Source organism: Oncorhynchus tshawytscha, unplaced genomic scaffold, assembly GCF_018296145.1.
Source record: "Oncorhynchus tshawytscha isolate Ot180627B unplaced genomic scaffold, Otsh_v2.0 Un_contig_11728_pilon_pilon, whole genome shotgun sequence".
Classification (NCBI taxonomy): domain Eukaryota; kingdom Metazoa; phylum Chordata; class Actinopteri; order Salmoniformes; family Salmonidae; genus Oncorhynchus; species Oncorhynchus tshawytscha.
The window spans coordinates 1-27,393 of NW_024607483.1; the positions used below are offsets into that span (position 1 = coordinate 1).

At 43.6% G+C, this 27,393-nt stretch overlaps 1 pseudogene; it reads right to left on the reverse strand.

Annotated features, from left to right (window-relative positions):
- Nucleotides 1-6,811: 6,811 nt before the first annotated feature.
- Nucleotides 6,812-15,905, reverse strand: LOC112242324 (annotated as a pseudogene).
- Nucleotides 15,906-27,393: the final 11,488 nt, after the last annotated feature.

Consider the following 27,393-nt stretch of genomic DNA (forward strand, 5'->3'; position numbering starts at 1 on the left):
ACCGTTTCCTACTCACAACACTGATCAACTCGTTGTTAGCTGCCTAGCTAGCATCACTACCTACGTTGATGACTGAAGGCAAAGAAATCTCATATTCCATTGCTATGGCAGCGAACATTCCGCCACCAAATCCCATGGTTCTCACAGGGGACTGGAATACTAATTGGGACAACTTCAGGGATGAATTCGAGGACTATGCGCTGGCGACCGGTCTACATGAGAAACCCAACGAGGTACAAGTGGCAACTCTGAGGAGTTTAATGGGCAGCGAATGCAGGCATATCTACCGGCACAATCTCACCCTCACAGCACGTCAACAGTGTGATGCAAAGGCTATATTGGATGCATTGGAGAATTACTTCAAACCCGCCAGATACGTAATTTATGAGCGGTTCGTTTCGGAAGCTGTAAACAGGAAGAGGGTGAGTCAGTACACAACTTTGTAACCCGGTTGAGAGAGAAATCCGCCACTTGTGAATACGGGGATTGAAAGATGAATTGATTCGTGACAAAATAGTGCTGGGAATTGCAAATGAGGATACACGGCGTCTACTGAGAGAGAGACTTAACATTAGTAACTGCCATTGAAATGTGCCGCACTGCTGAAGTCACTGACATGAGAATGAGAGCAATGGAAATCGAAACCCCACGCTCCGACGTTGATACCGTTCACGCTGTTGCTAGGCAGACATTCAGACTAAACCAATCGAGGCAGAGCAATTCACCACGAACGGTGAACACAGAGAGCCCCGTATCATGTAAATACTGTGGGAATACACACACACGTGGCAAAGAGCACTGCCCTGCCTACGGTAAACCATGCAGAGCTTGTGGAACTAATAATCATTTTGCAAAAGTGTGTCTCAAAAGCAAAAGAAGGGTGAGTGAGGGCAAGATTCACTGTGTTGATGATGTCATTCAATATTCAGAGCTGAAAAGTGAAAGTGACATTTGCATGCATGAATCCATTGGGGCTGTACACTCAAGAGGGAAGAAATGGTTTGTGACACTACGATTACACAACAAGCAACAACAATGTCAACTGGATTCTGGTGCTACATGCAACGTAATGAGCTACAAAGACAAAATCAATCTGGCACCTGACACACATCTATTGCCCAGCGATACTAGACTAAAGCTCTACTCAGGAGAGCTAATGAGCTCTATGGGCACCTTTGAGACCGAATGCGTTATTCGGGGACGCAAACACAAGCTGGAGTTTGAGATTGTGAAAACCAGTCAACATCCTCTCCTCTCAGGCTCTACATGCGAATGCCTGGGACTGATGCAGTTCACTGTACCAAATGACCTGCACATTGTGGATCATGTCCAGCATGGACCCCTGTCCAAAGAACAACTACTTAGCAGATATGACGATGTATTCAACATGCCCGTTGAATCTGTGCCTGGGGAGGTACACTTTGAAGTGGATGAGAGCATCACTCCAGTCCAGTGTGCTCCTCGCAATGTGCCCATTGCAATGAAAGTGGCTGTGAAGGCCCAGCTGGACAAGTATGAGGCCGATGGCCACATGACATCTGTGACTGAACCAACTGACTGGATCAGCAATATGGTCATAGTGAAAAAACCAGAGAAGCTGAGGGTCTGCATCGACCCAAAGCATCTGAACCAAGCACTGAAACGATCCCACTACATCATGCCGACACTAGAGGATGTCCTCTATAAGCTTCCCAAGGCCAGGATTTTCACCTTGGTGGATGCCCGAGATGCATTCCGTCAATGCAAGCTGGATGAAGAAAGCAGCCTCATGACTACATTCTGGACCCCCTGGGGTCGGAAACGCTGGCTCAAGCTCCCGTTTGGTGTCTCGGTGGCGCCTGAGATATACCAACGTAAGCAGCACGAGTTACTGGCTGGGCTCCAGGGCATTGAACCCATCGCAGATGATGTCCTGATCGTAGGCTGTGGTGACACAGACGAAGAAGCAGTACGCGACCACGATGTGAAGCTCCTGGCACTGATGGAGCGCTGCCGATCAGTTAAGCTTCGCCTTGGCCTGAAGAAGCTGCAGTTCAAGGTGAAAGACGTCCACTTCCATGGCCACATTCTCTCGGCAAAAGGCCTGAAGCCGGACCCAGACAAGGTCAGAGCGATCCTCGACATGCCAAACCCGTCTGATGCAAAAGGAGTACAGCGTCTCATCGGCTTTGCAAACTATCTAGCAAAGTTCATGCCACACCTATCAGCAGTCTGTGAGCCTCTGCGCCGGTTGCTGGACAAAGACACACCATGGTACTGGCTACCCAAGCACGAGGCCGCAGTGCAGGAGATGAAATCTCTGGCTTCATCCATGCCAGTGTTGCGCTACTACGACATCATGAAGCCTGTCATAATCCAGAGCGACTCCAGCCAAAGGGGACTTGGATGCTGCCTTATGCAGCCTTATATCAGAAAAGCCAACCCGTTGCGTTTGCCTCGAGAGCGCTCACCCCCACCGAACAAAACTATGCACAAATTGAGAAAGAGTGCCTCAGCATCGTCTTCTCCTGCCAGCGATTCCATCACTACTTATATGGGCGAGACCTGGTCATAGGCTGAAACTGACCACAAACCACTCATTGATATATTCAGTAAACCTCTCCTCAACGCGCCCAAGAGGCTTCAAAGCATGCTCCTGACTCAGCCTGAAGGTCATTTACAAGCCAGGACCAGAGATGTACATCAGCGACACACTGAGCAGGGCAACAACACAATGTACAGGCAGAGGCACTGTCTATCAGCGGCAGGCCATCTGTTCGCTACAGCAGGAACAACAAGATGTTCAACAGATCAATCAGGCAGACTACTTAAACGTCACAGATCACCGCCTAGCCCAGATAAGGCAACACACTGACAAGGACGAACGCCTACAGTCACTGAAGTCCATGGCTCTCGCAGGTTGGCCATACCTGAAAGAGGAGACACCTTTCACAGTGAGAGAATACTGGACCTTTCGAGATGAGATCAGCGTGCAAAATGGCGTCTTGTTCAGAGGTCAGAAGGTCATTATTCCCAAATCACTACGTCCAGAGATGCTTACCCGCATACACTCCAGTCACGTTGGAGGTGATGCATGCTACCGCCAGGCTCGTGAAACATTATACTGGCCAAACATGCAAGCAGAAATTAAAGACTTTGTCAGCAACTGTACCACATGCAACGAGTACGCTCATGAACAGCAAAAGGAAACCATGATGTCACACGAACTGCCCACAAGGGCCTGGCAAATCGTCAGCATGGACTTATTCAGCCACAGACAAAAGGACTATCTTCTCATCGTTGATCACTACTCTGACTTTTGGGAAATTGAACTGCTCCCTGACTTGTCTGCAGAGACAGTCATAAAGTGCTGCAAGGCGCAGTTTGCAAGGCAAGGTCAGCCTGACAAGGTAATCACGGACAATGGCCCACAATTCACTGCACAGTTCAAGCGTTTCGCCTCAGAATGGGAGTTTGACCACGTGACCTCCTCTCCAAGACACCCAAAAGCAAATGGCAAGGCAGAATCAGCTGTCAAGATTGCAAAAAACCTGTTAAGCAGGGCCTTGCACGACAGCAACGACCCATGGAAAGCGATCTTACAGTGGAGGAACACACCCACTGTAAACATGGACAGCAGCCCAGCACAACGCCTTCTGTCCAGACGTCTGAAGACTACCATCCCCGTAGCTAACAAAGCTACTTGAGCCCTGCGTCATGGTTGGCGTCACGGACAAACTGCGTCACAGACAGCAGCTCGCTAAGTGCTTCTACGACCGGACTGCTCGGGACCTACCAGAGCTGGAGGTGGGTGAAACGATAAGGATGAAACCGCTGCCGGGAGACCACACAGGACTTTGGAGGCTGGGCACATGCCTGCAGAGAGTTGCACCACGTTCTTATCTGGTGGATGTTGGTGGCTCCCTCTATCGTCGCAATCGGGTGGATCTGCGCGTAGCAGAGCAGACAAACCAGAACACGCCATACACTCACCTAGATGAGCTGGATCACAGTCCAGGCCTAAGGGTAAGGGGTGCAGAATTGAGACATGGGCCAACTGAAGGTGAGGCTTCTACCCCACCAAGCTCTCCAGCTCGTGCCCCTAATCCTACCCCTGTCAGAGCCAATACTTACTCACGGGTGGGTCGGCTGTGCAAGCCACCGGACAGGCTTACTCTGTAAGCAAGGGACTGTTAACTTGCCCTCGGTTAATTAAAATCTATATTTGTTCTTAAATAATTAAATTGAAATTAAAAAAGGAAGATGACAACTGAAGTAAAAAAGAAATGTAATGCTTTTTCTATTGTTATGACCTGACTGTTAAGAATTTAATGTTATGCCTTTATGTTTGCACTTTCTATTGAAAAGGATGATGTTACGGAGTCTAGTTGATAGGCAATCGACTAGCCGGACTGTTCCCCGGACTCCAGTTGTAGCCATTCGTACAAGGCACAAACAAGGCTATTCAACCTGACATTGGTGTCTGTCGTTATTCCTTTATCTAACATATCATACTGAAACACCAGGTACAACCCAAAATCTGTAACCATGGGCACCCTCACAGATATTATCCTGACCAACTTGCCCTCCAAATACACCTCTGTGGTTTTCAATCAGGATCTCAGCGATCACTGCCTCATTGCCTGCATCCGCTATGGGTCCGCGGTCAAACGACCACCTCTCATCACTGTCAAATGCTCCCTTAAACACTTCTGCGAGCAGGCCTTTCTAATCGACCTGGCCCAGGTATCCTGTAAGGATATGGACCTCATCCCGTCAGTCGAGGATGCCTGGTCATTCTTGAAAAGTAATTTCCTCACCATCTCAAAAAATGTAGAATAGATATAGCCCTTGGTTCACTCCAGACCTGACTGCCCTCGACCAGCACAAAAACATCCTGTGGCGGACTGCAATAGCATCGAATAATCCCCGAGATATGCAACTGTTCAGGGAAGTCAGGAACCAATACTCACAGTCAGTCAGGAAAGCAAAGGCTAGCTTTTTCAAACAGAAATTTGCATCCTGTAGCTCTAACGCCAAAACGTTTTGGGACACTGTAAAGTCCATGGAGAACAAGAGCACCTCCTCCCAGCTGCCCACTGCACTGAGGCAGGGTAACACTGTCACCACCGATAAATCCATGATAATTGAGAATTTCAAAAAGCATTTCTCTACGGCTGGCCATGCTTTCCTCCTGGCTATCCCAACCCCGGCCAACAGCTCCATGGCCTATTTATTGCCTTACCTCCTTATGCCATTTGCACATACTGTGTTATTGATTGTACGTTTGTTTATGTGTAACTCTGTGTTGTTTGTGTCGCACTGCTTTGCTTTATCTTGGCCAGGTCGCAGTTGTAAATGAGAACTTGTTCACAACTAACCTACCTGGTTAAATAAAGGTGTTCACAACTAACCTACCTGGTTAAATAAAGGTGTTCACAACTAACCTACCTGGTTAAATAAAGGTGTTCTCAACTAACCTACCTGGTTAAATAAAGGTGTTCTCAACTAACCTACCTGGTTAAATAAAGGTGTTCTCAACTAACCTACCTGGTTAAATAAAGGTGTTCTCAACTAGCCTACCTGGTTAAATGGTTCTCAACTAACCTACCTGGTTAAATAAAGGTGTTCTCAACTAACCTACCTGGTTAAATAAAGGTGTTCTCAACTAACCTACCTGGTTAAATAAAGGTGTTCTCAACTAACCTACCTGGTTAAATAAAGGTGTTCTCAACTAACCTACCTGGTTAAATAAAGGTGTTCTCAACTAACCTACCTGGTTAAATAAAGGTGTTCTCAACTAGCCTACCTGGTTAAATAAAGGTGTTCTCAACTAACCTACCTGGTTAAATAAAGGTGTTCTCAACTAACCTACCTGGTTAAATAAAGGTGTTCTCAACTAACCTACCTGGTTAAATAAAGGTGTTCTCAACTAGCCTACCTGGTTAAATAAAGGTGTTCACAACTAACCTACCTGGTTAAATAAAGGTGTTCTCAACTAACCTACCTGGTTAAATAAAGGTGTTCTCAACTAACCTACCTGGTTAAATAAAGGTGTTCTCAACTAACCTACCTGGTTAAATAAAGGTGAAATAAAATAAAAGAACATTTGGTAAAGAATAACAGAGCGATGTAATACAATACACTATTCAACCTTATTGTAAAAAAATATATAAAAGTTAATCCCATGTGTAAGTGAATTGTTAAAAATATATTTTAGAATGTCAGGAAATTCGTTTTCAAATTTAGATTTTTTTCTGGGGGGCAGCAGATTTGGTCCCCCCCCATGTTGACTCCATGGCTACATTGTTTAAATCCTCACATTTTAAACCGACAGTAACTAACTTCATCTAAAAAAGGTAATTGTCAGGGAGCAGTTCTTTATTGTGGCAAAACAGTAAAAGGTCCAATTCCAAAACCTTTTACCCTAAAGTCAAAATCTATAGAGTTATGATTGCACAAGCATAATTCATGCATTCAATGGAAGATTAGCGCAGAAACATACATGCACAGATCAAGTTAGGATTCGGGCCTAAGTATGCACTTCTTCATGGATTTAAAGCATTTGGATGGTGTAAGTATAGGCTGGAATTTATTTTCCCAGACGATTCCTGGGTGGAAGTGTACACTTCGTGGACTACAGCCCGTGACTTCATTTCAGAGGTGACACCTCATTATCTTCAACCCAACAAGCCTATGCTTACATATTGTGGGCGGCAGGTAGCCTAGTGGTCTGAGCATTGGGACAGTAACCAAAAAGGTTGCGGGATCGAATCCCTGAGCTGAGTCATTCTGCCCCTGAACAAGGCAGTTAACCCACTGTTCCCGGTAGGCTGTCATTGTAAAATAAGAATTTGTTCTTAACTGGACTAAATAAAGGTTAAAAAAATATTTAAAAATAAACTCCATTCTAACAAACCCCAACCTATTGTTCCCAAGATACTACCACAGGACAATTACAGTTAGCTTTTTACAATGCAAAGAATTGCTTCCTGAGAACAAATAAATAATATTCAGTTAGATGGGGTACTACAATCGCTCAGACCATTTTAGCACCTCAGATGTCATCATATGGTTCCTAAGATATTACACATTTCCCCAGGGATTGTGAGATCTAATAATCTTTTTAGCGTCAGGGCAACAAAAATGACCTGGAACACGGCCAGGTGAACCGCAAGGCGATTGCTTTAGGGAGGTTATTAGTGGTGGTCAGGGGCAGAGTCTGGTCTCCTCCGCCACGATACGCTCTCTGTACGTCTCCCGCAGCTTAGTGATGGTTGCCATGGAGAGACTTCCTGGTTCCCTGAAGATTTCCTGTCAATATCAGGAAGAAGAGAAAGGAGGATATCCTGTCAATATCAGGAAGAGAAAGGAGGCCTTCCTGTCAATCAGGAAGAAGAGAAAGGAGGCCTTCCTGTCAATATCAGGAAGAAGAGAAAGGAGTTAGTAAACTGTTTGTGGAACAGATTAAGTTACCAATATTCACTAATCCCAGACCCTAGATCTGTGCCTAAGGTTACTTTTCTCTTTTGGAGAACCTTACCTGCATGAAGGTGTGGCAGTCGTATGTAAAGGCTCCCTGAGTGATCAGTTTGAAGCACTCACACACCTCGACCATGGAGCGGGCCTGCAGGATCTCAGCCTGGTGGTGGCGAATCAGAGTCAAGGCCACGCGGAACAGGATCTTAGAACCCTCGTAAAACAGGCAATCCCAGATCCGCAGAACTGTCTAGGGAAGACAAGAGATGTGAGAAAGACAAAGATAATCGTTATCTTACAGAGGGTGGTGATGACAGTATTTCAGTCTGGGTCCTGTGTCAACAAGCACACGGAAACACCCCCACCCCCCAGACCCTCACCTCTACAGGCAGAACGTCGATGTAGAGGCAGATGAACCATTGGGAGACCACCAAGGTCCACATGACGTTGTGTTGGACCATGGTCTGCCACACGGCTGGGGCTTTGACCCTTACCAGCTCCCCCAACACCTCCTGGTCCGTCTTCAACCCCAGCATGGCCGGGCTGTAGTAGTCTACAACAACATGGACAGCTCAGGTTAATTCAGTTCTGTTTGTGTGAGATGAGGTTGTGTGTGTGTGTGTGTAAAATCTAATTTTATTTGTCACATGCGCTGAATACAATGGGTGTATACTCTATAGCCCTTCCCAATGATGCAGAGTTAAAACAATATAATAAAAATAAATATATTAACGCGAGGAATAAAATACACAAGAATGGAGCTGTATACAGTAAGTACCAGATCAATGTGCAGGGGTATGAGGTATTTGAGGTAGACATGTACATGAAGGCAGGGTAAAGTGACTAAACATCAGGATAGATAATAATAAGGTATTTGAGGTAGATATGTACATGAAGGCAGGGTAAAGTGACTAGGCATCAGGATAGATAATAATAAGGTATTTGAGGTTTGATTGTGTACATGAAGGCAGGGTAAAGTGACTAGGCATCAGGATAGATAATGATAAGGTATTTGAGGTAGATACAGTGCCTTGCGAAAGTATTCGGCCCCCTTGAACTTTGCGACCTTTTGCCACATTTCAGGCTTCAAACATAAAGATATAAAACTGTATTTTTTTGTGAAGAATCAACAACAAGTGGGGCACAATCATGAAGTGGAACAACATTTATTGGATATTTCAAACTTTTTTAACAAATCAAAAACTGAAAAATTGGGCGTGCAAAATTATTCAGCCCCTTTACTTTCAGTGCAGCAAACTCTCTCCAGAAGTTCAGTGAGGATCTCTGAATGATCCAATGTTGACCTAAATGACTAATGATGATAAATACAATCCACCTGTGTGTAATCAAGTCTCCGTATAAATGCACCTGCACTGTGATAGTCTCAGAGGTCCGTTAAAAGCGCAGAGAGCATCATGAAGAACAAGGAACACACCAGGCAGGTCCGAGATACTGTTGTGAAGAAGTTTAAAGCCGGATTTGGATACAAAAATATTTCCCAAGCTTTAAACATCCCAAGGAGCACTGTGCAAGCGATAATATTGAAATGGAAGGAGTATCAGACCACTGCAAATCTACCAAGACCTGGCCGTCCCTCTAAACTTTCAGCTCATACAATGAGAAGACTGATCAGAGATGCAGCCAAGAGGCCCATGATCACTCTGGATGAACTGCAGAGATCTACAGCTGAGGTGGGAGACTGTCCATAGGACAACAATCAGTCGTATATTGCACAAATCTGGCCTTTAAGGAAGAGTGGCAAGAAGAAAGCCATTTCTTAAAGATATCCATAAAAAGTGTTGTTTAAAGTTTGCCACAAGCCACCTGGGAGACACACCAAACATGTGGAAGAAGGTGCTCTGGTCAGATGAAACCAAAATTGAACTTTTTGGCAACAATGCAAAACGTTATGTTTGGCGTAAAAGCAACACAGCTCATCACCCTGAACACACCATCCCCACTGTCAAACATGGTGGTGGCAGCATCATGGTTTGGGCCTGCTTTTCTTCAGCAGGGACAGGGAAGATGGTTAAAATTGATGGGAAGATGGATGGAGCCAAATACAGGACCATTCTGGAAGAAAACCTGATGGAGTCTGCAAAAGACCTGAGACTGGGACGGAGATTTGTCTTCCAACAAGACAATGATCCAAAACATAAAGCAAAATCTACAATGGAATGGTTCAAAAATAAACATATCCAGGTGTTAGAATGGCCAAGTCAAAGTCCAGACCTGAATCCAATCGAGAATCTGTGGAAAGAACTGAAAACTGCTGTTCACAAATGCTCTCCATCCAACCTCACTGAGCTCGAGCTGTTTTGCAAGGAGGAATGGGAAAAATTTCAGTCTCTCGATGTGCAAAACTGATAGAGACATACCCCAAGCGACTTACAGCTGTAATCGCAGCAAAAGGTGGCGCTACAAAATATTAACTTAAGTGGGCTGAATAATTTTGCACGCCCGATTTTTCAGTTTTTGATTTGTTAAAAAAGTTTGAAATATCCAATAAATGTCGTTCCACTTCATGATTGTGTCCCACTTGTTGTTGATTCTTCACAAAAAAATACAGTTTTAAAACTTTATGTTTGAAGCCTGAAATGTGGCAAAAGGTCGCAAAGTTCAAGGGGGCCGAATACTTTCGCAAGGCACTGTATGTACATGAAGGCAGGGTAAAGTGACTAAGCATCAGGATAGGTAATAATAAGTTATTTGAGGTAGATATGTACATGAAGGAAGGGTAAAGTGACTAGGCATCAGGATAGATAATAATAAGGTATTTGAGGTAGATATGTACATGAAGGCAGGGTAAAGTGACTAGGCATCAGGATAGATAATAATAAGAGTAAAAAAATAAAACTGTAGCAGCAGCATATGATGAGCTTAAAGGTGTGTGTGGTACATAAATGGTATACAGTAGGGCAAAAAAGTATTTAGTCAGCCACCAATTGTGCAAGTTCTCCCACTTAAAAAGATGAGAGAGAGGCCTGTAGGTACACTTCAACTATGACAGACAAAATTAGAAAAAAAAATCCAGAAAATCACATTGTAGGATTTTTAATGAATTTAATTAGCAAATTATGGTGGAAAATAAGTATTTGGTCACCTACAAACAAGCAAGATTTCTGGCTCTCACAGACCTATAACTTCTTCTTTAAGAGGCTCCTCTGTCCTCCACTCGTTACCTGTATTAATGACACCTGTTTGAACTTGCACAATTGGTGGCTGACTAAATACTTTTTTGCCCCACTGTATATCCTGAGAAACATCCTGTGGTTATTAATCTTGTAATGTGAGCCTGACAAACCAACAACAAAACAGGGTCTTACCACAAGCCACGTGATCATGGTGCTTTTGCACAGAAGCACACAGCAATAGAGCCTTCCACAAACAAATAGGTCTACAACTACTGTATGTACAGTGGCTTCAGGAAGTAGTTACACCTTTTGACTTGGTCCACATTTTGTTGTGTTACAGGCCGAATGTAACATTTTATTGTGATTTTTGTGTCACTGGCCTACACACAATACCCCCATAATGTCAAAATAGAATTATGAATTTTGAAATGTTTACAAATGAATAAAAAAATAAATAATAAAAGATGAAGTCAATAAGTATTCAAAACTCCTTTGTTATGGCAAGCCTAAATAAGTTCAGGAGTAAAAATTAGCTTAAGAAGTCACAAGTTGCATGGACTCACTCAGTGTGCAATAATAGTGTTTAACCAGATTTTTGAATGACTACAATACCTAATTTCTGTACCCCACACATACAATTATTTGTAAGGTGCCAGTCGAGCAGTGAATTTCAAACCCAGATTTAACCACAAAGAGCAGGGAGGTTTTCCAATGGCTTGCAAAGAAGGGGCCCTATTGGTAGATGGTTACTGGGAGAACCTGCCAGAAGGACAACAGTCTCTACAGCACTTCACCAATCTAGGCTTTATGGGAGAGTGACCAGACGGAAGCCACTCCTGAGAACAAGGCACATGACCGCACACCTGGAGTTTGTAAAAGGCACGTGAAAGACTGAGATCATAAGGCACAAGATTCTGTGGTCTGAGATAAAAATGTAACTCTTTGGCCTGAATGCAAAGTGCTATGTCTGAGAAAACCATGCACAGCTCATCACCCATCTAACACCATCCCTACTGTGAAGCATGGTGGTGGCAGCATCATGATATAGGGATGCTTTTCAGCAACAGGGACTGGGAGATACAGACATACCCAAGATGACTCAAAGCTGACACAGACATACCCAAGATGACTCAAAGCTGACACAGACATACCCAAGATGACTCAAAGCTGACACAGACATACCCAAGATGACTCAAAGCTGACACAGACATACCCAAGATGACTCAAAGCTGACACAGACATACCCAAGATGACTCAAAGCTGACACAGACATACCCAAGATGACTCAAAGCTGTAATTGTCACCAAAGGTGCTTCTACAAAGTATTGACTCAGGGGTGTGAATACTGATGTACATTTGATATTTCTGTATTTTATTGTGAATAAATTAGCAAAAATGTCTAAATACAAGTTTTCACTTAGTCATTATAGGGTATTGTGTGTAAATGGATGAGAAGAAATAATTATATTTAATCAATTTTGAATTCAGGCTGTAACAACAAAATGTGGAATAAGTCAAGAGGTATGAATACTTTCTGAAGGCACTGTATGTGTTCAGGAAGTGGAAATGTGTCTAATAAGCTATAAGAAGTTTGTTAATGAATATTTTAGTTTTAAGTTATGATTTCAGTTTTACTTGGTGTTATCACTGTTACACACAATATTTAAAACTAATAACACCTCACCACACACATCCTCTTTACACAACCACTTATGCACACAGGCATACAAACACAGACGAGCAGACAGACACAACAGGAGTGTGTGGTACTAACCGGGGAGTATTCTTCCCAATAAAGCATCCATCAGCCAGAAGGACTTCTCTTCATCCTTAGTGATGATGATGAGGTAGCCTGCAATGAAATTCATACCCTAGAATAGAGAGAGAAACTATAACTCTCTTCACACACACACACACACACACACACACACACACACACACACACACACCTGTGCACACATGGTATGCACACAACACACACACACACACTATAGAGAACAGGTGAGGTATAAGCAGTTATGGCTGGGGACAGAACAGGCACAAACAGAAGAGGCGACAGTAGAGGTACAATACACACAAGGTTAGTCAGACACAGGAGACAAGTGAAATCCACTCAGTTAACAGATTATTTATACCAGGAGCAGCTCTCCAACCATGTTACTGGAAACTTACCGTCCTGTAGGTTTTCACTCCAACCCTAATCGAGTGCACCTGATTCTAATAATTAGCTGGTTGATAAGCCGAACTAGGTTAGTTACAACTGGGGTTGGAGTGAAAACCTACAGGAGGTTAGCTCTCCAGGAAGACGGTTGGTGTTAAAACCTACAGGAGGTTAGCTCTCCGGGAAGATGGTTGGTGTTAAAACCTACAGGAGGTTAGCTCTCCAGGAAGACGGTTGGTGTTAAAACCTACAGGAGGTTAGCTCTCCAGGAACAGGGTGTTAGAACCCTGGTTTATAGTACAGTGTTGCCATCACTAGCACATAGAGTCTGCTGCCTATATACATAGACTTGAAATCACTGGCCACTTTAATAAACAGAACACTAGTCACTTTAATCATGTCTACATATTTTGCATCACTCATCTCATATACTGTATCTTAGTCTATGCCGCTCTGACATCGCTCGTCCAAATATTTAAATATTCTTAATTCCAGTCCTTTACTAGATTTGAGTGTATTGGGTGTAAGTTGTGTAATTGTTAGATATTACTTGTTAGATATTGCTGCACTGTCGGAGCTAGAAGCACATGCATTTCACTACACCCGCAATAACATCTGCTAAACACGTGCATGTGAGGAATAAAATTTGATTTGATATAAGGCCCAGTACCTGGCAGTATCCCACAACCTGGTTGTGGTGTCCGTACGCCAGCAGCACATTGTACAGAGCCTTCTGCAGACAGGGCTCAGAGCTCTTCCGGAACTGCACGTTTTCGGGGAATGTCCTGTGCATGTCTACCAAGACAGGACACTCAACCATCAACCAATCATAAAGGAATCATCAGGGTCTTGATCATCAGGGAACAAAACTGAAGAAAATTGACAGTAACAGGGACCTCAAAAGCACTCATTTCTGTTTTCTGTTGCAAAACACTATAAAACATTTTATATTGCGTGGCCTAATGAACATGTTCCAGATGCATCCACGGCAGGTGAGCTGAGTTAAGTAGAGGTGATTACAATCATGTGAATATAGTTACACTACCTATGCGGACTGTCTCCTCCAGCTTGGCGTCGTGCTGCTGCTCGGTGCCCAGCAGAGAGTGGTAGTACCCGGGTTCTTCTCCAGGTGTTCCTGGGCCCCGCTGGCTGCCATCCAGATCTGGGCTCGGTACTCGTTGGGCACACCCTTACGCACATACCGCTTCACTAAGGGAACCGAAACCATGACTAAAGCCAACTTTCTTTTTTTTATGTACGCACTCACTACTGTAAGTTGCGCTGGATAAGAGTGTCTGCTAACTCAAATGTAAACGTGTGTTTCTCCCTCTCGCTCTGTATGTGTGTGTCTCACCCTTCAGGTTATTTTCCACGTGCACTTTCCCCTGCAGGAGTTTGGACCACTTGACAGACTGCCTGGTGAGAACGGCTACATATTGAGCCATCATCTCCTCATAGGATTCATAACCCTCAGGCTTCTCAAACCCATAGGTGTCAACCCTATAGAGACAGGGTCAGTCCGGGAAGAGACACACACACTTAAATAACTATGGATCATTCAGATCTATATGACCCACATTTCAGACCCAGCAGACTGTATTGATCACAGCCTGTAATAGCACAGTGATAGTCAGATGACCTGACATTGGCCAAGCCTTAGCTACATTAACCCAGACTAGGTGGGATTTCTGTGACAGGTAGCTAGCTATAGGATCAGAAAATATGCTGTTGAATCAACCCGTGTGAAATTACAACCCGAGACAAGCTGATTGGAGCAAAAACCAAGCCAAACCGAGGAAAGATCCCGAGAGAGAGGTCAAACATCCTTAAAAGATAAATATGTAATTTATTGTTTTGATCATTACCCAGAGGTGCCTTGTAGGCGTTATAAACTTGTTACCAACATAATCAGAACAGTAAACAAGTATTTTTTCGTCACAACCGTAGTATATTGTCTATATTTAGGTGGTCATCATACATAGGTCGGCTGTAATTAAAACATTATTTACAAGACACATGGAAATATACGCGTTACCTGTCATTCGCGTTAATGCGGTTGTTCAGGTGAAGCTGGGAAGAGATGTTTCCGTTCGTTTCACTCTCCATAGCGTGAACTCCTCCGAATTGACCGTAACATGTGAAAACGCACCCCATTAGTAGATGGTCTGATCCACCAACTTCAATAGCGCGCAGTTACATTAGAAATCAATGTAACTGCCAGACCGCATAGGGGGAGAGACACTGCGGTAGCTGGCTCGGAGGTGTCAAATGCAGGCCACTATTGAACGTTTATAGCGCTGCGGGAACCGTGTTTACTTTGCTTTGTTCCGGGTCAATGTGGACCGCGCTGACTTTCAATGTAGCAACTGCTTGCTTATGGAGGACTACAGGAGCGAAGTGGCTACTCGTAACAAGCAAGTAGCAAACATACACAAGCTACTGGGGAACACACGCCCGCCTAGTTTTTATCTTTCTTCCAACCCAGTTGCCGAACGCGGCACTGGTCTGGTGGAAGTTTCGCCGCCTGTCGGCTCTATACAGCCGACTGGCCGGTGCTCTGCAGGGTTCCATCCCCGAAGGGGTCTCCCCCTTCCCTGGAGAACGGAGACGTTCTCGACCCAACCAACCAGCCATGGATGTACGTCACTCGCCGTGGAAGTCATAGAAAGCGTCCTCTGCCAACGGAAGTTTCCATGGAGATGTTGAACCCGGATCTGACAAAGACCAGAAACAGCTTTACCGTTCCGGCGCCTTCTTCCTTGGGGGCTTCACATTCAAGATCGGATCCGGAGGTACCTGCGTCTTTGTGCTCGGTTCTCCCTCTCCGGTGGCATCTACCTCGGGTTCAGATCCTCGGATCTCCCACCCTCATCAGACCGCCTGAGAGACCGGTGTCGTGCCTAAAATCTCCCCCCTGCCAGAATTCCCCCCCTTCGCTTGAACACGCACACACTAAATTCTTCATTGCTGCGACTTGCTTGCTAGTTGAGATTTCTGCTCTTCACTCCGTTGTCAGTTTAGCCACTGATCTTAGAAGCAGAAAGCAATTTTTATTTGTGTCCTTCAAGGCAGCTGTCAATGATCACGTTAGGCTGCGTTTCATGTTTTTTTTTTATGGCCGTTTGATCACAGGGTAGGCACTAGTAATGTCTGCAGTTTTCGGTTTGGCTATTTGTTTCAAGTGTATTAGTCTATAAATAAATCTATTTGCCAACATTCGTAATCTCTCCCATGTCTTATTCGACTAGTAGTTGTTCTGAAATGTTTATTGCTTGCCTACATTTACCTCCCTCTATATTTAATACAACACACATACATTAATTATTAATTTCGGTTGCCTATCCTGACATGACGTTTGTTCTATAGGTAGAATTTAACTCTGATGTGTGCAACAGAAAGTGTTTGACTCTACTGACAAAATTAACGAAATTAGAAGGGGGGATTTAGGCAAGGCCATTTTCTTGCCTGCTGAAATTCTCTCCCCCCTTCTAATTTAGAGTCAAATAGAGTCAAATACTTTTTTTCCCTTCAATTTTTGCCTAAAATGACATACCCAAATCTAACTGCCTGTAGCTCAGGACCTGAAGCAAGGATATGCATATTCATCAAATTTTATTGGTCACATACGCATGGTTAGCAGATTGCGAGTTATTGCGAGTGAAGCGAAATGCTTTAATTTAATTTCGCATTTAATTTGAATGGAAACACTTTGAAGTTTGTGGAAATGTGAAATGAATGTAGGAGAATATAGTGGATATAGATATTTTTGTACATGTTTCCTCCAGCATCTTCACAATATTCTTTGCTGTTATTCTGGGATTGATTTGCACTTTTCGCACCAAAGTACCGCTCATCTCTAGGACACAGAACGCGTCTCCTTCCTGAGCGGTATGACGGCTGCGTGGTCCCATGGTGTTTATACTTGCATACTATTGTTTGTACAGATGAACGTGGTACTTTCAGACGTTTGGAAATTGCTCCCAAGGATGAATCAGACTTGTGGAGGTCTACAATTTGTTTTCTGAGGTCTTGGCTAATTTCTTTTGATTTTCCCATGATGTCAAGCAAAGACTGAGTTTGAAAGTAGACCTTGAAATACATCCACATGTAGGCTAATTTACTTAATTTTCTGGAATTTTCCAAGCTGTTTAAAAGGCACAGTCAACTTAGTGTATGTAAACTTCTGACCCACTGGAATTGTGATACAGTGAATTATAAGTAAAATAATCTATCTGAAAACAATTGTTGGAAAAATTACCTGTGTCATGCACAAAGTAGATGTCCTAACCGACTTGCCAAAACTATAGTTTGTTAACAAGAAATTTGTAGAGTGGTTGAAGAACGAGTTTTAATGACTCCAACCTAAGTGTATGTAAACTTACGACTTCAGCTGTATGTCTATGTCCTGGGAAATGTTCTTGTTACTTACAAACTCATTAGCCCACGTTCGCTCAACTGTCAGCGGGGGACCCACCGATCCTGTAGAGGTTTAATTAACCTTTATTTAACTAAGTCAGTTAAGAACAAATGGGACTCCCAATCACGGCCAGTTGTGATACAGCCTGATTTTGAACCAGGGTGTCTGTAGTGACACCTCATGCACTGAGATGCAGTGCCTCAGACTACTGCACCACCCAGGAGCCCCGATCCAAGATGATCCAAGACCAGCTCAGTTAATCCCTACCGTTGTGACAGTGAGTTGTCATAATGCTGCATCAAATGTACATGATCTTAGGGGCATTGGCAAACACAATGTAAGTCACTTCATTTATGTACCCCTAATTGCATGAGCCTATGAATCAGAGTTACACTGTTAGCATTAAGGCGGTGTACCCTAGTAGGAATACCACTTTGTGCAGCTCACCCTGCACTATTAGCTCCAATATAAATAACATGAGTAAGTCTACTTCCGAAAAGCTTCCCACTAAAGCATTAAAAACAATCAAAAACCCCAGAAAAGTGGTAAAAATATTCATATTAACATGCAGCCTGAGAAACAAGGTCCATGAAGTCAATAACTTGCTTGTAACATATGATATTAATATTATGACTATCTCTGAAACTCACTTATATAAATGATACAGTGGTAGCGATACATGGTTATAACATCTACCGAAAAGACAGAAATGCCAACGGGGGCGGTGTTGCGGTCTATATTCAGAACCACATTCTTGTAAAGCTTAGAGACGATCTAATGTTAAACACTGTTGAAGTAATATGGCTTCAGGTTCATCTTCCTCACCTAACGCCCATTCTTTTGGGAAGCTGCTATAGACCACCATTTGCTAACAGTCAGTATCTGGATAACATGTGTGAAATGCTTGATAATGTATGTGATATCAACAGAGAAGTATACTTTCTGGGTGATTTAAATATTGACCGGCTCTCATCAAGCTGCCCACTCAAGAAAAAATGTCAAACTCTAACCAGTGCCTCCAACCTGGTTCAGGTCGTCAGTCAATCTAACCAGGGTAGTTACAAACAGCACATTAATTAAATCATCAACATGTATTGATCACATCTTTACTAAAGCTGCAGAAATTAGCTTTAAAGCAGTATACAAATCCATAAGATGTGGTGATCACAATATAATAGCCATATCTAGGAAAACCAAAGTTCCAAAGGCTGGGCCTAATATAGTGTATAAGAGGTCATACAAGAAGTTTTGCAGTGATTCATATGTTGATTATGTAAATAATATTTGTTGGTCTGAGGTGTGTAATAATTTATGTCACCTTTATTTAATCAGGTAGGCCAGTTGAGAACAAGTTCTCATTTACAACTGCGACCTAGACAAGATAAATCAAAGCAGTGCGACAAAAACACAGTTACACATGGGATAAACAAACATACAGTCAATAACACAATAGAAAAATCTGTATGCAGTGTGTGAAAATGAAGTAAGGAGGTAAGGCCGAGTGGCAAAGTAATTACAATTTAGCAATTTACACTGGAGTGATATACAGTGGGGCAAAAAAGTATTTAGTTAGCCACCAATTGTGCAAGTTCTCCCACTTAAAAAGATGAGAGAGGCCTTTTGTTGTTGACCAAATACTTATTTTCCACCATAATTTGCAAATAAATTAATTAAAAATCCTACAATGTGGTTTTCTGGATTTTTTTCTCATTTTGTCTGTCATAGTTGAAGTGTACCTATGATGAAAATTACAGGACTCTCTCATATTTTCAAGTGGGAGAACTTGCACAATTGGTGGCTGACTAAATACTTTTTTGCCCCACTGTATGTGCAGATGAGGATGTGCAAGTAGAAATACTGGTGTGCAAAAGAGCAGAAAAACCAAAATGGGGATGAGGTAGGTAGTTGGTAGGATGGGCTATTTACACATGGGCTGTGTACAGCTGCAGTGATCGGTAAGCTGCTCTGACAGCTGACGCTTAAAGTTAGTGAGGGAGATATAAGTCTCCAACTTCAGTGATTTTTGCAATTGTTCCAGTAATTGGCAGCAGAGAACTGGAAGGAAAGGTGGCCAAAGGCAATGTTGGCTTTGGGGATGACCAGTGAAATATACCTGCTGGAGCGCATGCTACGGGTGGGTGTTGCTATGGTGACCAGTGAGCTGAGATAAGGCGGGGCTTTACATAGCAAAGACTTATCGATGACCTGGAGCCAATGGGTTTGGTGCCGAATATGTAGCGAAGACCAGCCAACGAGAGCATACAGGTTGTTGCGAAATAGGAAGCCGATTCTAGATTTAACTTTGGTTTGGAGATGCTTAATGTGAGTCTGGAAGGAGAGTTTACAGTCTAGCCAGACACCTAGGTATTTGTAGTTGTCCACATATTCTAAGTCAGAACTGTCCAGAGTAGTGATGCTAGTCGGGCGGGCGGGTGCGGGCAGCAATCGTTTGAAGAGCATGCACTTCGTTTTATTAGCATTTAAGAGCAGTTGGAGGTCACGGAAGGAGTGTTGTATGGCATTGAAGCTCGTTTGGAGATTTGTTAACACAGTGTCCAAAGAAGGGACAGAAGTATACAGAATGGTGTCGTCTGCGTAAAGGTGGGACAAAGAATCCCCTACAACAAGAGCGACATCATTGATATATACAGAGAAAAGAGTCGGCCCGAGAATTGAACCCTGTGGCACCCCCATAGAGACTGCCAGAGGTCCGGACAACATGCCCTCCGATTTGACACACCGAACTCTATCTGAGAAGTAGTTAGTGAACCAGGCAAGACAGTCATTAGAGAAACCAAGGCTGTGGAGTCTACCGATAAGAATGTGGTGATTGACAGAGTCGAAAGCCTTGGTCAGGTCGATGAAGATGGCTGCACAGTACTGTCTTTTATCGATGGCGGTTATGATCTCGTTAATGAGGAGCATCCACACGCTGCACTTGACACATTTATGAAATTGCCTATTCCAGTTACTAATAAGCACGCACCCATTAAGACAATTATTGTAAAAACTGTTAAATCCCCTTGGATTGATGAGGAATTGAAAAATGATATGGTTGAGAGGGATGAGGCAAAAGGTATGGCAATTAAGTCTGGCGGCCCAAATGATTGGCAAACGTACTGCAAATTAATAAATCATGAGACTAAACTAAATACAAATAAACTATACTATGAAACAAATAAATTATGTAAAGAATGATTTTTAAAAGTTTTGTGGCACCTTAAATTAAATTTTGGGGGAAAAAGTCAACTCGGCTCCATCATTCATTGAATCAGATAGCTCATTCATCACAAATCCCACTGATATTGCCAACTACTTTAATGACTTTTTCATTGGCAAGATAAGCAAACTTAGGGATGACATCACTACTTTTATTTATGAGAGGTATTGACATGTTGAATGCACTGAGCTGTCTGTCTAAACTACTGGCACACAGCTCGGACACCCATGCATACCCCACAAGACATGCCACAAGAGGTCTCTTCACAGTCCCAAAGTCCAGAACAGACTATGGGAGGCACACAGTACAACATAGAGCCATGACTACATGGAACTCTATTCCACATCAAGTAACTGACGCAAGCAGTAAAATTTGATTTAAAAAACAGATTAAAAAAACACCTTATAGAACAGCGGGGACTGTGAAGCAACAATGACATTGGCACTGGCACAGACATGTATATATACACACACACACACATACACACTATACATACACATGGATTTAGTACTGTAGATATGTGGTTGTGGTCGAGTAGGGGCCTAAGGACAAATCAAATCAAATCAAATCAAATTTATTTATATAGCCCTTCGTACATCAGCTGATATCTCAAAGTGCTGTACAGAAACCCAGCCTAAAACCCCAAACAGCAAGCAATGCAGGTGTAGAAGCACGGTGGCTAGGAAAAACTCCCTAGAAAGGCCAAAACCTAGGAAGAAACCTAGAGAGGAACCAGGCTATGTGGGGTGGCCAGTCCTCTTCTGGCTGTGCCGGGTGGAGATTATAACAGAACATGGCCAAGATGTTCAAATGTTCATAAATGACCAGCATGGTCGAATAATAATAAGGCAGAACAGTTGAAACTGGAGCAGCAGCACAGTCAGGTGGAAGTTGAAACTGGAGCAGCAGCATGGCCAGGTGGACTGGGGACAGCAAGGAGTCATCATGTCAGGTAGTCCTGGGGCATGGTCCTAGGGCTCAGGTCAGTTGAAACTGGAACAGCAGCATGGCCAGGTGGACTGGGGACAGCAAGGAGTCATCATGTCAGGTAGTCCTGGAGCTCAGGTCCTAGGGCTCAGGTCCTCCGAGAGAGAGAAAGAAAGAGAGAAGGAGAGAATTAGAGAACGCACACTTAGATTCACACAGGACACCAAATAGGACAGGAGAAGTACTCCAGATATAACAAACTGACCCCAGCCCCCGACACATAAACTACTGCAGCATAAATACTGGAGGCTGAGACAGGAGGGGTCAGGAGACACTGTGGCCCCATCCGAGGTCACCCCGGACAGGGCCAAACAGGAAGGATATAACCCCACCCACTTTGCCAAAGCACAGCCCCCACACCACTAGAGGGATATCTTCAACCACCAACTTACCATCCTGAGACAAGGCTGAGTATAGCCCACAAAGATCTCCGCCACGGCACAACCCAAGGGGGGCGCCAACCCAGACAGGATGACCACAACAGTGAATCAACCCACTCAGGTGACGCACCCCCTCCAGGGACGGCATGAGAGAGCCCCAGTAAGCCAGTGACCCAGCCCCTGTAATAGGGTTAGAGGCAGAGAATCCCAGTGGAAAGAGGGGAACCGGCCAGGCAGAGACAGCAAGGGCGGTTCGTTGCTCCAGAGCCTTTCCGTTCACCTTCCCACTCCTGGGCCAGACTACACTCAATCATATGACCCACTGAAGAGATGAGTCTTCAGTAAAGACTTAAAGGTTGAGACCGAGTTTGCGTCTCTGACATGGGTAGGCAGACCGTTCCATAAAAATGGAGCTCTATAGGAGAAAGCCCTGCCTCCAGCTGTTTGCTTAGAAATTCTAGGGACAATTAGGAGGCCTGCGTCTTGTGACCGTAGCGTACGTGTAGGTATGTACGGCAGGACCAAATCAGAGAGATAGGTAGGAGCAAGCCCATGTAATGCTTTGTAGGTTAGCAGTAAAATCTTGAAATCAGCCCTTGCTTTGACAGGAAGCCAGTGTAGAGAGGCTAGCACTGGAGTAATATGATCAAATTTTTGGTTCTAGTCAGGATTCTAGCAGCCGTATTTAGCACCAACTGAAGTTTATTTAGTGCTTTATCCGGGTAGCCGGAAAATAGAGCATTGCAGTAGTCTAACCTAGAAGTGACAAAAGCATGGATTCATTTTTCTGCATCATTTTTGGACAGAAAGTTTCTGATTTTTGCAATGTTACGTAGATGGAAAAAAGCTGTCCTCGAAATGGTCTTGATATGTTCTTCAAAAGAGAGATCAGGGTCCAGAGTAACGCCGAGGTCCTTCACAGTTTCATTTGAGACGACTGTACAACCATTAAGATTAATTGTCAGATTCAACAGAAGATCTCTTTGTTTCTTGGGACCTAGAACAAGCATCTCTGTTTTGTCCGAGTTTAATAGTAGAAAGTTTGCAGCCATCCACTTCCTTATGTCTGAAACACATGCTTCTAGCGAGGGCAATTTTGTAGCTTCACCATGTTTCATTGAAATGTACAGCTGTGTGTCATCCGCATAGCAGTGAAAGTTTACATTATGTTTTCGAATAACATCCCCAAGAGGTAAAATATATAGTGAGAACAATAGTGGTCCTAAAACGGAACCTTGAGGAACACCGAAATTTACAGTTGATTTGTCAGAGGACAAACCATTCACAGAGACAAACTGATATCTTTCTGACAGATAAGATCTAAACCAGGCCAGAACTTGTCCGTGTAGACCAATTTGGGTTTCCAATCTCTCCAAAAGAATGTGGTGATCGATGGTATCAAAAGCGGCACTAAGGTCTAGGAGCACGAGGACAGATGCAGAGCCTCGGTCCGATGCCATTAAAATGTCATTTACCACCTTCACAAGTGCCGTCTCAGTGCTATGATGGGGTCTAAAACCAGACTGAAGCATTTCGTATACATTGTTTGTCTTCAGGAAGGCAGTGAGTTGCTGAGCAACAGCCTTCTCTAAAATTTTTGAGAGGAATGGAAGATTCGATATAGGCCGATAGTTTTTTATATTTTCTGGGTCAAGGTTTGGCTTTTTCAAGAGAGGCTTTATTACTGCCACTTTTAGTGAGTTTGGTACACATCCAGTGGATAGAGAGCCGTTTATTATGTTCAACATAGGAGGGCCAAGCACAGGAAGCAGCTCTTTCAGTAGTTTAGTTGGAATAGGGTCCAGTATGCAGCTTGAAGGTTTAGAGGCCATGATTATTTTCATCATTGTGTCAAGAGATATAGTACTAAAACACTTGAGCGTCTCTCTTGATCCTAGGTCCTGGCAGAGTTGTGCAGACTCAGGACAACTGAGGTTTGGAGGAATACGCAGGTTTAAAGAAGAGTCCGTAATTTGCTTTCTAATAATCATAATCTTTTCCTCAAAGAAGTTCATGAATTTATCACTGCTAAAGTGAAAGTCATCCTCTCTTGGGGAATGCTGCTTTTTAGTTAGCTTTGCGACAGTATCAAAAAGGAATTTCGGATTGTTCTTATTTTCCTCAATTAAGTTAGAAAAATAGGATGATCGAGCAGCAGTAAGGGCTCTTCGGTACTGCACGGTACTGTCTTTCCAAGCTAGTCGGAAGACTTCCAGTTTGGTGTGGCGCCATTTCCGTTCCAATTTTCTGGAAGCTTGCATCAGAGCTCGGGTATTTTCTGTGTACCAGGGAGCTAGTTTCTTATGAGAATTTTTTTAGTTTTTAGGGGTGCAACTGCATCTAGGGTATTGCGCAAGGTTAAATTGAGATCCTCAGTTAGGTGGTTAACTGATTTTTGTCCTCTGGCGTCCTTGGGTAGGCAGAGGGAGTCTGGAAGGGCATCAAGGAATCTTTGTGTTGTCTGTGAATTTATAGCACGACTTTTGATGTTCCTTGGTTGGGGTCTGAGCAGATTATTTGTTGCAATTGCAAACGTAATAAAATGGTGGTCCGATAGTCCAGGATTATGAGGAAAAACATTAAGATCCACCACATTTATTCCATGGGACAAAACTAGGTCCAGCGTATGACTGTGACAGTGAGTGGGTCCAGAGACATGTTGGACAAAACCCACTGAGTCGATGATGGCTCCGAAAGCCTTTTGGAGTGGGTCTGTGGACTTTTCCATGTGAATATTAAAGTCACCAAAGATTAGAATATTATCTGCTATGACTACAAGGTCCGATAGGAATTCAGGGAAACGCTGTATATGGCCCAGGAGGCCTGTAAACAGTAGCTATAAAAAGTGATTGAGTAGGCTGCATAGATTTCATGACTAGAAGCTCAAAAGACGAAAACGTCAGGACACACAGTGTGTTGTGAAATCTGTGAATGTATTGTAATGTTTTTAAAATTGTATAAACTGTCTTAATTTTGCTGGACGCCAGGAAGAGTAGCTGCTGCTTTGGCAGGAACTACTGGGGATCCATAAAATACAAATACTAATACCTCAGGTAAATGGATAACTTCAGTAAATTCTACATTCAACCTATACCGTAGGCCTAAAGTCTACTGCTGTAATTCACTACTCTAGGCCTATCTATTGTATGATCTCGAGGGCGTTTGAACATCACAAGCTTTAAAGTGGCAACTGTGATCAGGTGAGACTTTTTGTTGTTGTCTAAATAGAGTGCTTGTTTCGCGTTCCATCCTGGTAACAACCGATGCCAGTGATGAGCATCGGATGACCTTTGCTAACATGTATTGTGTCCATTTAAAACTGTCCATTTAAAGTGAAAAATGTATGGTGGAAAAACGATTGGAACCTTTTCCATGTTTGACCACTAGGTTTTATGGGTATTATGACTCATTTGGTGGTACTCTGTAGCAGGCCTCCCAAACTCAGTCCTGTGCCCCACCGGGTGCACGTTTCTTTTTTTGCCCTAGCACTACACAGCTGATTCAAATAACCAACTCATCATCAAGCTTTGATTAATTGAATCAGCTGTGTAGTGTTCTGTCAAAAAACAAAACTGATCTGGCGGACTCACTAAACACACATGCTTAATTTGTAAATAATGTCTGAGTGTTGTGTGCCCGACTATCCGTAAATTAAAAATAAAAATAAAATGGTGCCGTCTGGTTTGCCTAATATAAGAAATGTTAAAATATTTTTTACTTTTGATACTACTCTATCTTTTATCAATTACATTTACTTTTGATAGTTAAGTATATTTAAAACCATATACATTTAGACTTTTACTCAAGTAGTATTTTACTGGGTGACTTTCACTTTTACTTGAGTCATTTTCTATTAAAGGTATGTTTACTTTTACTCAAGCATTACAATTGGGTACTTTTCCCACCACATTGTGTTCAGTAGGGTGAAACCAGGCTATGTGGGGTGGCCAGTCCTCTTCTGGCTGTGCCGGGTGGAGATTATAACAGAACATGGCCAAGATGTTCAAATGTTCATAAATGACCAGCATGGTCGAATAATAATAAGGCAGAACAGTTGAAACTGGAGCAGCAGCACAGTCAGGTGGAAGTTGAAACTGGAGCAGCAGCATGGCCAGGTGGACTGGGGACAGCAAGGAGTCATCATGTCAGGTAGTCCTGGGGCATGGTCCTAGGGCTCAGGTCAGTTGAAACTGGAACAGCAGCATGGCCAGGTGGACTGGGGACAGCAAGGAGTCATCATGTCAGGTAGTCCTGGAGCTCAGGTCCTAGGGCTCAGGTCCTCCGAGAGAGAGAAAGAAAGAGAGAAGGAGAGAATTAGAGAACGCACACTTAGATTCACACAGGACACTGAATAGGACAGGAGAAGTACTCAGATATAACAAACTGACCCCAGCCCCCGACACATAAACTACTGCAGCATAAATACTGGAGGCTGAGATTGGAGGGGTCAGGAGACACTGTGGCCCCATCCGAGGTCACCCCGGACAGGGCCAAACAGGAAGGATATAACCCCACCCACTTTGCCAAAGCACAGCCCCCACACCACTAGAGGGATATCTTCAACCACCAACTTACCATCCTGAGACAAGGCTGAGTATAGCCCACAAAGATCTCCGCCACGGCACAACCCAAGGGGGCGCCAACCCAGACAGGTTGACCACAACAGTGAATCAACCCACTCAGGTGACGCACCCCCTCCAGGGACGGCATGAGAGAGCCCCAGTAAGCCAGTGACCCAGCCCCTGTAATAGGGTTAGAGGCAGAGAATCCCAGTGGAAAGAGGGGAACCGGCCAGGCAGAGACAGCAAGGGCGGTTCGTTGCTCCAGAGCCTTTCCGTTCACCTTCCCACTCCTGGGCCAGACTACACTCAATCATATGACCCACTGAAGAGATGAGTCTTCAGTAAAGACTTAAAGGTTGAGACCGAGTTTGCGTCTCTGACATGGGTAGGCAGACCGTTCCATAAAAATGGAGCTCTATAGGAGAAAGCCCTGCCTCCAGCTGTTTGCTTAGAAATTCTAGGGACAATTAGGAGGCCTGCGTCTTGTGACCGTAGCGTACGTGTAGGTATGTACGGCAGGACCAAATCAGAGAGATAGGTAGGAGCAAGCCCATGTAATGCTTTGTAGGTTAGCAGTAAAACCTTGAAATCAGCCCTTGCTTTGACAGGAAGCCAGTGTAGAGAGGCTAGCACTGGAGTAATATGATCAAATTTTTTGGTTCTAGTCAGGATTCTAGCAGCCGTATTTAGCACCAACTGAAGTTTATTTAGTGCTTTATCCGGGTAGCCGGAAAATAGAGCATTGCAGTAGTCTAACCTAGAAGTGACAAAAGCATGGATTCATTTTTCTGCATCATTTTTGGACAGAAAGTTTCTGATTTTTGCAATGTTACGTAGATGGAAAAAAGCTGTCCTCGAAATGGTCTTGATATGTTCTTCAAAAAGAGATCAGGGTCCAGAGTAACGCCGAGGTCCTTCACAGTTTTATTTGAGACGACTGTACAACCATTAAGATTAATTGTCAGATTCAACAGAAGATCTCTTTGTTTCTTGGGACCTAGAACAAGCATCTCTGTTTTGTCCGAGTTTAATAGTAGAAAGTTTACTTCCTTATGTCTGAAACACATGCTTCTA